Genomic DNA, 14,739 nt, shown 5'->3' on the forward strand with positions numbered 1-14,739 from the left:
CGCGGTACGCATCCAAGAAACTGAGCCGATTGTGTCCAGCCGTCAAATCCACTAGCTGGTCAATGCGCGGCAAAGGGAAGCTGTCTTTTGGACAAGCTCGGTTGACTGTCTTGTAGTCGACACAGACTCGCCACTTTCCATTCTTCTTAGGCACCACTACCGTGTTGGAAATCCACCGAGGGTAGTGCACTTCCTGTATTGCTCGTGCCTCAAGCAAGTTCTTTACCTCCTCTGCTACTACCTCGGCGTGATGCAGCGCCGATCTCCTTGTTCGCTGGATGACTGGCTTTGCTCCAGGGAAAACATTGAGGTGATGGCAGATAAAGCTTGGGTCAAGGCCAGGCATGTCGTAGGGCGACCATGCAAAGACTTCGATATTTGCCATCAAAAACTCAATCATCTCGGTTCTCTCCATGGCCGAGAGACTTGAACCGAGCAAGAAGAATCTGTTCGGCTGCTCGGCATCAATCCGCACCTCGACCAATTCTTCAACAGCCTTGTCTTCGGCTTTGGTGCCAACATCATCCAAGACACTCCGGTCCTCCGGTCCCTCGATCATTTGAACGAATCCTTTGGCAGCCCGGCTCCCGTTGACCGCCACGAAGCATTGCTTGGACATGACCTGATCACCCCAAATCTCCTCGATTGCCCCCATAGCCGAGGGGAATCTCATCACCTGGTGGTAGGTCGATGCTACGGCTTGCATGGCGTGAAGCCATCCTCTTCCAAGGATAAGGTTGTACGTTGAAGGCACTTGTAGCACCCAAAACTCCACTTGTTTGACCACGGATCTCGCTTTGACCGGCAGGATAATCTTTCCCAATGGCCACTCCGGCTGCGAGTTAAATCCAACCAGTGGCGAAGTGGCCGGAGCCAAGTCTGTCTCACGGAGTTTGAGCTGTTTGAACGCATCATAATACATGATCTCGACCGAGCTTCCCTGATCGATCAAGATCCGTCTAACATCAAATTCTTTGACGCGTAGTGTTACTACAAGAGCATCGTTGTGCGGCGTTTGGATACGCTCTAAATCCCTTGAGGTGAAACTAATCACATCTTTCTCCTCTGTCTTCCCCCTTTTGATGGCAGGCTGTACTGACAAAACTTCCCTCATATGCTCTGCCTTCTTGATCATGCCCCGGAGTTCGCAAACGCGCTCCGGTTCCACGATGCCGTGGATGACATTAATAACTCCTTATGGTGGTGCATCTCGGTCATCCTGTCCCCTGGGATCGACCGGAGCCTGATTCGGTTTCACGCCGCCATCAATGTAAAGGTCCAGATGCCCGGCCGCAACCAATTCTTCCAAATGTTGTCGCAAAGGCAAACAATCCTCAGTCCGGTGGCCCCTCTCCCGGTGAAACGTACAACGATACCGCGGATTGTAGCCCCTTTGTCCATCGCCCAACTTAGCAGGAAACCGGACATACTCCTTGTCTCGGATTTCACTAAGTATGCGATAGATTGGAATCTTGAAGACCGTGGTTATGCCAGTCCTCGCCTTCATTCTTCTGTTTGCGTCCTCAACGTCATCCCGGGGGTAATCATCCCGGTCATTCCGACGTCCTCTACCCCGGTTTTTACGATTTGAACCTCGGTCTGATTCCTCTGCTCGGTCATTTGAGCGGCTGGACTCTTGCCCAACTGCGTGCACTTTGCCTGCTGTCTTCTTGTCTGTACCGACCGGAGTAACCTTCACGGTGGAAGCTGACGCATCATCCTCTACTCGGATGTGCTCATTGATGCGCTGCATGAGCTGGCCCATGGAGGTTGGCTGGTGCATGGTAAGCGAGTCCCGCAGTCTATGTCCGACCGGGAGACCACGCTTATATTGCGTGATTGCAAGGTTGACCGGGCAATCCAGGATCTCGTTGAAGGTCTCCCAACACCTTGAATTGTATGCCTTCAGTGTGTCGCACGGTTCCATCTTGACACTCAGCAAGTGATCGACTTCCTTTGGTGTTTTTGTGTTGGTTTTGAAGCGTGTAACAAACGCTTCGGCCAACTGATGCCACCGTTGTATGCTCCCTTCTGGCAACCTCTCAAACCACTTTAAGCCCAGCTCACCTAAACTGGACGGGAAGATTAGGCACATAAGTCCGTCATTTCGCCTATGTCCGGCCATGACCTGTCGGAAGTGGCTCACATGCATATAAGGATCGGTTTTGCCGTCGTAGAGCGTGAACTTAGGCTGGTGGAAGCCTGCCGGAAGCGGTGTTGTTTCTATTTCCAGGGAAAAAGGGGTGGCACTCAGCCTGGCCAGGTCTGTATCCTCAAATATTGGCACTGCTTGGCGGGGTGGAGGCATTCCGACCTCCTCGCTGGCGTGAACCCCGTAGGAGAGCCGTTGGAAAGCTGGTATTCTCTGGGCTTCGCGCCGGCGAGCCCGCTCCCTTAACACTGCCCGTAGGTCCTCTGACTGAGCAGAATAAGAGTACCTCGACGTCATCGCCGGACGTGAGGGTTTGTAGGTGCTGTCTTGCGCGCTAGACTTTTCTGCATGCACGTCGGAATCACCAACCTGGTAACTCCTGGTGATGGAAATGGACTGAGTACGTCGCTGGTTCTGATCGCCTGACCGGCGGGATGGGGTGCGCTCACTGTGGTCTCCCACTCCAGCTACACCTTTCCCTTTGACATGCCGCTTAAGATCCTCCATCTCTGCCGCCATCCGCCTGATGACAGCGTCTTGGTCCCTTAACTTGTTTTCCAGTCGCCTGGCGTGCGAGTCTCTCCTCCGCCGGTGACCGTCTGGACTCCGTGAATGACCATGACTCCTTCCGCGCTTATCCCGCTCGTCTCCTGACTGTCCTCCAGTGGGCGTCCCCAAGTCAGCCATTGGATGGACGGCAGGAGGTCCCTCTCTCCTTCGGGTATACTCCGGGGTGGCTCCGTCGATGGCGGACAACGGAAACTCGTCGTTGTTCGCCATGGACGGCGATCAGACGAGCCTGGAAGACAAGGTTTTGTCTGAAAAGTTCCCACAGACGGCGCCAATTGTACGGGGAGCAAATATTCCGGTGTGCCCGTATTCCTTTCTTCCGAGCTCCGTCGATATCCGATCACTTGCGAGCAAATAACGGTGAGCTACCCGGCGGTGTGTGGCCGGAAACACCCTCCGACGGTCAAATTAGCACACACCTTAGGATGGATAGAGAGAAGGGAGAGAGTGTTTGGGTGTGAGTTTCTTACAGATGTGTTCGTGTTGCGTATGGGGGGCGCAGACATGCTTTTATACCTTCTGAGCCCCATATCCACTCCCAGTCATCTCCTGACACGTGGCTCTGCTATCCCATCTGTCAGCATAAACCATGCCATTCACCACCTAACCTCAACTGCCTGACTTCACAGCTGGAGCTCGGCAGCCGAGCTGCTCTACCTCGGCCATGTCATGCTTCAAACCCATGCGCCTAGTCGGACAAACACATGAAGGACCAGGCTAGGCGGCATCTCGGCAAAGCCTAGCCCGGGCACCTCCTTTGGTTGGCCTTCTTGCCGGTCAATCAACTACCTCGGCTGACCGCGCCTTTCCGGGCGTCGGTCTCTCGGTCTGTCTGGTTTCGACCATCCTCGGACCGAGCATCCTGGTCTGACCGGTCACTTCCTGGCCGAGCAGTTTCTGTACGGTCCGGGGTGGCACACACTCAGTCCAACTCTGCCCGGCCCAAGTTCTGGCAGCCCATTTCCGGGCGGAGAGTTGATCAGCTCGGCCCCATACACCGTTGGGCCCTCAACCTGCTCGGCCGTCACCTCGGCCCAACTCCAGATCATAAATTACCCTCTCAAAGACCTTTAGAGAACTATGGAAGATTTAACCTTTGGGGTTTTGGCCCTGTCATCAACCATATCCCATGCTGGGAATTTCACATCCAAGAGCCCTCCAAGCTTCAGGCAAGTAAAAAATGAAATGGGCCAACATAAAGTTGAAATTGTGATGAAGGTTGATGGTGATTGTAGAAGGGTAGCCCAATTGGATACATTATTCAAAGATATCTCAAGCTTGGGTGATACTATGTCAAGAACAAATGGGCCTTACCCAGATATAGCCATCTAATTCCTTGACAAGGTTGAAGCAAGCACTAAGAATGGGTCTGGGGCAAGTATTGATCCTTGTGTATATCTCTGATGGGTTATTGAAACTTTGAAGATCAAAGGCCTAAACAAACAACAAGTTCTTGCAGTTGTTGAGAAGATTATGGATGAAACTTTTGCCACTCAATACACTAATGCCCAAGTGAAGGGTATCGCAAGTGAAATCAGTGAGAGAAGCCAGGTTGAGGGAATTTTGAATCAGGAAACAACAAACAAAGGAAGGCCAATCCATGGAGAGAGATGCTTTACCAGAAATACTCATCCTAACTCCAATCCTAAACATATAGGAGTCCTTCCCATGAGTACCCAATCAACACGCACCAGTCCCTTTGCCAATACTTTTAGGGCTGGTGCTCACTGCTTCCAAAACCACACCTTTGATCACCTCTACATGGCTATGTCCAAAGCTCTTCAAATCCTCACAGAAAAATGCCATCTCAATCCTCTTGAACCAAAGCCGCTCACATGTCCACTCCCAACTAGACTTAACCCTACCTAGTACTGTGCCTTTAATCAGTAATATGGTCATGATGTTGACCATAGCTTTCACCTTTGCCATGAAATTCAAGACTTGATTGACAACAAGGTCATCACCCCACCCAAAAATCCCAAAGTCGCTGACAATCCTTTCCCTGACCATGATAGATTACCACCCCACAACATAAATTCCATCCATGTTTTTCCAATAATCAACTTCGACCCTAGCTAGTATCTCATACCTACTAATGAGCCCAAACCCATGGTGTTCATTCCTGAATCTTCAAATCTCTACCTTATCAAAAATTTTGAGAAAGAAGAGCAAAATGAACAAAACTTTGAAGAAGTGGAAGGTTTACACAATCTTGATGAGCTCGACTTTAGTAGTGTTAGAGTAAAGCGGGAGGCTCCCTTAACTAGTGCCAGTAATAATGGTTGGAAGATGAGTCTCAAGATCAACCAAGAGCAATTGTTGACAGCACTTGGAAAGAAGCTTCTAAACTAGGGGCATGGTGTGAGAAATTTCAAAGGGAAGTTGTTTCGGTCAAGGAGAAGTATGAGGGGACTACCAGGCTAATGGTGTGACTCAACCTGAACGTCTAAAATCAAGCCTACTAGGTATAAATGATAGCAATGTTGAAATGAATGCGAGTTTGGACCCGTCAAAGGGTTACTTGAAGTTTGTCATGAATTCTTCTGGTGCCCTTTGTGTTTGGGATGCTTGAGTGGCATCTTGTGGGTGGTTGAGTCGTATGTCAAGTTTAAAGTCTTGTTTTCTTTGTATTCTCTTGAGTCTTTGTGTCAGTTGAGTCATTTTCTTTCTTTTGAGTTGCTTTTGTACACTCTTCGTTCTTTGTCCCTCAATAAAAGAAAGAGAGTCCAGTTTTTGATCATTCAATTGTGCCTACAATAATCCATGTGTGACCTAATAAAAAAAAAAAGAAAGGTTTTGAAAATTTTGATTAAGCAAAGGTGTAAATTGTCCAATAAGAATGAGATTTCACTAGTTAGCTTGAGTATTGAGAAGGATCTCCCAAAAGGTTAGAATGAATTCTAAATTGTTGTTGCAAGGTTCTTCATGATCATTCTAAATTTTCGAGCAATTTTTTCTTTGCAAACTTCCCAGGATAGATTCAGAATCATGTGTGGTGTTTTTACATTGTTTTGGGAATTCTCTTCACACTCTAGCAATCATTTCGGCAGGCACAAGATGGCTTTCAGATCTCACAAATCCTAGAATTCCTCCTCATGGAATTTTCATCACTCAAAACAAGAAAGAAGAAGAAAAGGTAAAAATCAAAAAAGAAAGAGAGAAAGAGGAAAAGAAAAAGAAGAAAAGGAAAAGTCGATCATCAAGCCAGGGGCATTCATGGGATGAAATCCAATCAACTATGAGGAAATGAAGTTCTATCCTCATTCAAAGAAGCCAATGCAAGGAGGTACCTCATTGTGAATAGAGCTAACTTTGAAAATGCAGTGAAAACGAGAAAGATGGCATGCACAAGTCAAGGGAGAGCCAAGCTTGAATAAAGGCGAAGCAAGTTTCATTGTTAGGTAAGGATGATTGCTGATCAAATTCACTGCAAATATTATAACAGTACCCTTGAGAGGCTCGCTGGGTCAAAAACTAGAAAGGGCAAATCAAGAAAAACTTAGAGCATGAAAAAGTGAAAAATGAAAAAGAAAAAAAAAAAAAAGAGCTCGCAGGGCTAAAAACCCAAAATGATGACTTTGGAAAAAGTTAGAGCGCCAAGAGAAGAGTGTTAATATCCATGTGAACCCTACCTATGAACTACGTGAGGTCTGATTCTCATTTTGTAGATACATAGGCAACCTCTTCTTGAGGTTCGACCTAATATCCTTGCCCAAGTCACATCTTTAGCTTCACATCCATCTAGGAGCTACAATGACTGCTATACATAGCATATTTACGTTGGGTGAGGAAGAACTAGTTTGAATCAATAGGTGGAGAAGTTTTCAATACTTGAACTTATCAGTGAAATCTTCAACATGAGCCCAAAGGGAATTGAAATATGACCTTTTGCAAAATCTATTTCTAAAGATGATTCTTGAATAATGAGTGAGCATGGAAAATAGTAAGAGCATGATGAATGATAAGTCAATTTGAGTCTTTTCTCTTCTTCTTTATTGTTTGGTGTCCGTTGTGAGTTTTGTTATTTTTGTGTCGAGTGTGTGTCTCAATCGGTGCTCATCGAGTCTCTCTTGTGTCTATTAGTGTGTGCATGGCTCAAAGTTCAATAGAGTGGTGTGGTCAAAATTCCAAACATGAATCTTCACTCCAAATTCAAAACGAGTTCAGGTGTGAAAGTCATGAACAAATAGAAAGTGCCTACGCAAGGGGCATCAAGTCCATGATCATTGCAAAGTCTATGGGACAAATCCATCCTTATTTCATGGACTAGAATAAGTTCTTAATACTCTGGGACATGGGAGAAGCATGAGCCTGCTTGGCTAGGAACTATTCTATGATCTAATGATCTCCATCGTAGGCTCCTGTCTTATGTTGAAAAATGTGAACAGTGACTAGACACTAAGGGCAATAGTACATCTGACTGTGTTATCAATTAAACAAGGGGCATTAACCATAATTTTCTCTCAGTCTACTCAAGCTATCTGTCAAGAACTTTTCCCTAGGTTAGGGTGACCTCATCCCATGATGATTCTGATATGATTTAGCCTTTGAAAATTATCCCTAACCAATTCAAGACTTTCTTTGGTTACTCTTTTCCCATTGATTGACATATGTGCTTTGGTTTATACATGCATGCTCACACATTCTGGTTGATTTGAACTACATGATTTTTTGCTGTAACTCTTGATTTTGTTTTGTAATTGTAAATATCAATAACTGAGTTGCTTTGAGTCGCCTTGATTTGTGTTTAGGTTTAACCCATGGAGTTGGTTTTCTCGAGTTGGTTTTACTTCAATATGTTGCACAAGTAGTTGTGTTTTGTTGCATAATGTGGTGTGACTTTCACAATGCACTACATTCATTTCATGAGGTATATGATGCACCGTCCTCCGTACCATTCATTTCATGAGATATGTGATGCACCACTCTCCATACTACTTATCTGATAAGCTGTATCACGTGTCGCTCCACATACAATGCATATCTCATATCATCCATCATGCACTGTTTTCCATGCCATCTATGTCTTAAGAAATGCATCATGCACCCTCTTTTCATTTGTGTGAAATGCATTTGTAGGTGATATGCCTCTTTTTCTGTTAGTGTGAAACACATTTGTATGCACTGAACTTTATTGATCACTTTGCTATATTTGTTCACCCCCTTCATGCGTACGAAACACGAGAATATTGCATTCTTCATAGCTGCATCTTTTGTTATGTTTCATATCATTTGCACTAGGCTTTCCTCACATATTGTGAGAACCCGAATATAAAAATTAAGTAAATAATTAAATAATAATAATATTACAATCTCAAATATTTTGGTGGTGAATCCTAAATTGTAAATTAAATATTTGGAAGGTCTTTTAATTAATTTTAAAACCTAAAATAAATTTATGGTGAAAGTCTTTAATTTAGAGGCAAGATTTATTATTTTAAAAAATTAAAAAAAAATTAAGTGTCAAATTTGTAAGCATATTTTGATCTAATAATATTGGTATTTTATTTATATTAATGGAGAGAAAATCAAATAATATAAATATAATAATTTAAAATCTTTTGTTTAGATATATAAAAAACAACCCTAGTTTTCCTAACAAAAACCCTAACCCTTATTATAATTGTTTTCCACAACACTTTCAACATATAGTAGCCACGGGAGGGAGGGAGGGAGGGAGGGAGAGGGGGGGGGGGAGAGAGAGAGAGAGAGAGAGAAGAGAGGCAGAGAAAGAAATTTCCAGCACCCTTGTATCTTAACAACTCTCTATGGCAATAATCAATCTATTCTTGTTCTATTATAATATGTTGTTTACATAGTTATGGTGCTTGTGGGTGTTGTGAGTTGTTGGAAGAAAAAGGAACGGTTTGGTTGATTGAGATAGTGTTTTGTGTATATTATTATCATGCAAATTTTTAAAGCGAATTAAGGAGCTAAAGTCGTCGGATAAAAATTTTACACAGTATCACAAACTTTAAAAATCGAGAAACCATATCAAAAGAATGAATTTTGAACTAAAATTTTTACAGTAGATTAATTACATATTGAATTGCATATCTGAATTTTCTCATAACTTTTGGGAGTCGAAATCTATATTAACTGGTGCGTTCAAATCTGTCCAGAAAACTAGTTCGAAATAGTAACTTCGAAAGTGTCGTTCTCTTTGGGTATAAATTCGAAAATTATCAAATCAACGTCATTAGAACCGGTTACGAGTCTAGTTTCTTACATTTTTGGCCTTGCGTTGATTTCTTGTGTATACTAAGAGAACCATTAATTTCTTTAAAGTACTACAGAAAACAACTTGTTTGGGTGTAATTAGTTGTAAATAATTATTTTGATAAGAAAATCAAGTGAAACCAATTAGGTTTGAAACTTAGGATATATTAGTTGATATCTTGAGGGTTTTGTAATTTTTCAAATAGCGTGGAGTGAGTTTTGTAATTTTCAAAGTTAGCGAATAGATTGGGAAAGTTTGTTTAAAATTCTGTTTTATCTTAAAGTTACTTTTAATTAAGTTTCGATTTGAACCCATGTCTTTGGTGATTTTAGACCTTGAAGAACATGAGCTTAGGTAATATTTAAGAGTAACGGTGAGTTGGGTTGAGCCGTGTTAGTGCGCTTTAGTTTGGGGTTACTTAGTTTCTTATTCTTTAGTACTTTTAAATTAGTAGTGACGTGTAGTTTTCATACTTGGTTTAGGGTACTAGTTGGACTTTTATACTCTATTCGAGGATTACATTATTTCATTTCCAAGTGAGTAGTTTCATGCTACATATTTTTATAAATGTCCCCCTACCTTGAATTGGTGGAAAATTTAATTATTGTTTCAGGACTAAACTGTTTTGGTAAATTATTATATTATCAATGGAATTAAATTATTTCTAAAACATGTGTGAACTTGACATACTGTAAACTATTTGTTTTGGTCTCATGTTTATAATAGTGAACTACCACGTTTTGCGAAACTGATGTGTATTGATTATTAGGACCATCTGTATATTTTAGTCTAGAGAAATTATTCGACTGTGTGTGGTGACTTTGGCCACTAGGTAACAGATTCGGATTGGGCCGTGATGACTCTAGTGCTCAACGATTGTAAGGAAAAGACCTAAGTTAAGCTAGGTGACCTTCAATCGGATTGTCTTAGAGAAAAGGCCCGGGTTGCCACCCTAAGGATGACTCTTAGTTAGGTATTGGATTCAACGGGGCTTATAGCCTTGAGAACTGTGTGGCATGTTACTTGTTATTTCTTGGTACCCAGAAAATTATTGTTCACGTTGTAATCTGTTTTAAGTGGAAAATGTCATTTATCATGTTCTTGGGAGACATGAGTATTTTAACTGTTGAACTGTGAAATCTTCTTTTTGAAATAGATTCTCTTTACCAAACTGTATGCCAATCTAATTTCTCTAATACATATCTTATTTTGGAATTGAAGTCTGTTTTCAAAACTGTATTTACTATCCAAGTTGCTACTCACTGAGCTATCAGCTGACTTAGTTGTTTGTCACTTCCAGGTGTTAAAAGGACTTAGAGTGGACTCATGGCACAGCAGGGATTCAATTGCATGGACCTCTAGGACATTCATTATTTTGTTTTAGCTTATTATGTCGGTTTTGTGCATACATTGTGGTGGGATTTTATTTAGAATTATGTTATTTTATGGGCGATTTGTGTTTCATTTAGTATATATTTTTAGGAGTTGGTTATGGTTGGTTTTACCATTTATACTTATGACTTGTCACTTGTGGGTTTTGATTTATTTAGTTCTGGGCTATCATCACATTTATTCTTTGTGATTTTGGGTTCATGTATAGGCTTACGTGTGCCTTGGGCTAAGTCCCTGTGAGCCACGGCCGGGTTTGGGGTGTGACACATATTGCCATCTTTGCATCATTGTTATCATTACATTGCATAATAGTCTTAACTCTTAACCGGTTGTAGAAACATGTAAGTCCAATTCTCAATCCGACTATGGAAACAAGTCTCAATCCGACTATGGAAACAAGTCTAACTCTCAACTGACTATGGAAACATGTAAGTCCAACTTTCAACCAGTTATGGAAACACGTAAGTCCAACACTCAATCCGGCTATGGAAACACATAAGTCCAACACTCAATCCGGCTATGGAAACACGTAAGTCCAACTCTGAAACCAACTGCGAAAATACGTAAGACCAACTCTCAATCGACTGTGAAACATGTAAGTCCAACTCTTAAACTAGCTCACATAAATCCAACTCTCAATTCGACTGTGGAAACATGTAAGTCCAACTCTCAATCTGGCTGAGGAAACAAGTAAGTCCAACTTTCAAATTGCATTTTGAGCATATCATTTGCATCCTAACCATGAAAGACACTAGTTTGATACTTTGCAAAGCGGATACATAGGCAATCCTTAGGTTCAACCAACTACATCTATATTTTGTTTGCCCAAGTCTTACGACCTCCTCAAAAAGTTCACCCTCGAGCTTTCACATTCACTCACGTCATGAAATGACACATAGAGTTTTTTCAAAGAGGGGCAACTGTAGACACCCCACTTTGATTGGCCCTAAGACTTGGTGCTTGCTTCCTAACATCCAATGATGAAAGCTGGAGTGTGCTATTTTACTAATTCCTCAGCAGGAAAATCGGGTTCAAGCTTTAATCCCAACCTTACACCTGTTTTCGGCCAAACTATCTTTTGACCTATTCAAAAACCTTTCTCAAAATATTTTTGTCGTGTTGATCCAAACATCCATACAATGGTCAGAGGTTCGTATTTTAAACTCGAAGTGTTATACTTTTTAGAAAATTGAGCAAGGAAAAAGTGGGGATAAGTGGAATGATTATTCTCTAGAAAAAAAAATCATGTTTTCCACTTCAAAAAATTAATTAGGCTATACAAAAAATCATCTGACCAAATGATTTTTCATTTGGCTGTACGAAAAACATCTGGTTGAATGATTTTTATCTGGCCGAATGAATTATTCAGGGTACAGAGCATTTTTAGAAAAATTCATCATCCTCTATAAGTTTCACACAAATATCATAGATATTTGTCTCCAACAATCTATAAATGCACCTTTTGGGCTCATTTGAAAGGGTTGAGAAATTTTCATGAGGCTTAGAGAGCAATTTCCAAAGCTTGTGCACCACACCACTTTTCAACCTTTATCTTCTCAAACTTCCACCTCTTTCCTTGATATACCTACGACATAAACATCGTCAAAGCTTGATCTTGAGGATCCTTACTAAGTGTTCAATCCATTTCCAAGGACCTTGAGAATGCTAGGAAAGAGTTTGACAACCAAGAAGTTCAATCTCTTTTCAAGAGGTAAACTTTTGACAATTTCTCATCCTCTCTCCCTCTTTCTTCATTCTCAAGTTTCATACTTCACTATTGTTGTGTTATAATCAAGTGATTGAAACCTTGTGGATGTGGAGGGAGTTAGACCCATCCATAAGTTTGATTATGTAGTGTAATTTCTTTCATTTTCATACACTTTCTCATCACCTTCCTCATAATCTAAGCATGTTAGTTCATATATTCATACTCAACTCTAATGAGTAGTTGTGATTGTTGCATGCAACTAGTTAGATGATTCTTGAGGTTTGGTGTTGAGAAAGTTGTTGGCTTTCATTGTTGTTGATATTTTCTCAAAAGCAAAGTAAGAGCTTTTAGGTCAAATGTGTTGAAAACTCTCTTCTCAATCCAAGTTGGGCATGAAAATGGATGTCACATCCTTATTCCATGAGTGGGAAGAGGAGTCTTCAATTACCTTTGATGAATCTCTTACTTTCAAAACAAGGCTTCCACCAAGAAATGGCGGCAATCTACTCTCCAATTAATAGCATGGATTTGGGTATTAATTTACCCTTATCCACAAAAAGATGAATGTAGGTTTCCATTTATTTATTCGACTTGATTTTTTCCAATCTCAATTTCTATTTCATTTGATAAATTGTTATACATATCATGTTGTTTAGCTTCTGGTGTTGTTAATTGAAGGTTGAGGTCTATCTACTTCTTCATTGAGTGTCTCTGTAAGAGGAAAAGGTAGAAAGGATGAACATCCTTTAGAAGGTGTTTTGTTGTTCTGGTTTGGTTGTGCTACACAAAATGGAGTTCCCTCGGATCTTTCATCTGGCCGGTCAGGAAAACAATCTGGCCTGTAAATCTTTCATCCAGTCAGCCAACCTTTCTCCAGGCAGAATAGGGCATCTTATGCACGGTATTATAATGAAATTATATTTGACTCTTTGATTATCTTGATTTTGGACCTTCTTAGTCAATATTTGAGCCTTGTTTGAGGTGTTGCCATAGTGGTTGGGTGAGATTGAATCAAAAACTCCAAATTAGAATAGTTGTTATTGAGTAGTCTCCACTCTTTTATCATTTTCTCTTTCCATACTTTGAAGCTTGGTGTGAGGCTAGAACCATTGGAAAGCTTACTTCCGGGGCTTCAACTTGGAAACAAGAACGACCCTAAATGAAGTCCGGATGAGAGATATACCTGTTTGAAATTTACAAATCTGTGCTGTGAGCATAGTGCGCTCGAGCGCAACTTTCGACACTCGAGCGTACAATGCAAAATCAGATCTTTACCTCAAGAACCCATGCTTCTGCCTTCATCGGCTCTATACCTCCTTGGAATTTCGGCGAATTCATCTTTTTGAATTCTTTGATCAAGGTCAACGTGCCATCCCCATACAAAGCTGGCTGCGGAGGCACTTGTGGTACTAGGGGAGGTGGAGGTGGAACTGCATGTCGGCCATCTGTCTGCTCGGCCTGAGTAGATGTGGTACCCGTGTTCTGTTGCTTTGCTTGCCTTAACTCATGGGCCAAACCCTCTACCATCCTTTCCAATCTGTCCAACCTGTCCTCGGATTGATCTCGGCTAACTGGAGGTCTACCCCTTCTCATGATGCTAAGTGTATGCAAAAATGTGACTTTAAAACAAAATGAACAAATAGACATGTATGCAATTAACTATCCTTTCCAATCTGTCCAACCTGTCCTTAGATTGATCTCGGCTAACTGGAGGTCTACCCCTTCTCATGATGCTAGGAGTATGCAAAAATGTGACTTTAAGTCAAAATGAACAAATAGACATGTATGCAAGTAACGAATGATCATGCCGAGATGATACACACCTTGTCAAGTAGCAAGCAAAGGGAAAATAGGATAAACTAATGTCTCTTTCCATCCTTTTTGACTTACACATTGGTATGATCAAAAGTTGATTTCCACAACTTTTATTTCTGGGCAATTCTAAAAATTGCTTTGTTCTTCTTCTCTTTTGCAGAAATTCTGCAATTTCAGGCCACATTAGCTCTTATGGCTTTGATACCACTGATGGGATATGGGAATGAGATCCTAATGTATTTTTTGAGAATTTAATTGAAGAACAAACACTCTGTTTTTTTTTTTGAAATGAATTTGGATACATGTAGTACCTCTTTTACAAATTGAATTTTTATTTAAATACAATAACTAATGTAATCTATTTATAAGCAAATCCTCAAGTGTGAATACTTGATGGTGGTGAGCTGTAACCGGCTCAATTCCCACGTTTTTCTTCTTTGATTCATGGTGAAGCTTTTGATAGTCAACAAGGAGGGCTTCCATGAAGCTTCTCCTTCCTTCTTCTTCATGCTTATTCATCATTCTTGATCATTCCAGTAACTCTTGGTTTGTGAATTGGGGTTTGATTTTCAATAGAATGACTTGTGAACAAAATTCACAAGCCAAAATTGAAATTCTCTATATGTAGAATAAAGTGATTCTATAATAAGATATTTCTTAGAAAGCATTTTTAAAAAAGCAACTACATCAAACCACATTTGGTGTGGTGTGAATAACATTTATAATAAACTCCACCCATTTTGTTTCTTGAATGCTTTTTTATATTTTTTTTTTTGTTTTTTTTTTTATGTGCATAACATTACTACAGAAAAAATTATACCTTTGAGCTTAGAGATAATTTTTTATGTTTTGCAGCAATCCCTCGTAATCTAGGTTCTGAAC

This window comes from Camellia sinensis, chromosome 5 (assembly GCF_055761805.1).
Source record: "Camellia sinensis isolate YWXY chromosome 5, ASM5576180v1, whole genome shotgun sequence".
Lineage (NCBI taxonomy): Eukaryota > Viridiplantae > Streptophyta > Magnoliopsida > Ericales > Theaceae > Camellia > Camellia sinensis.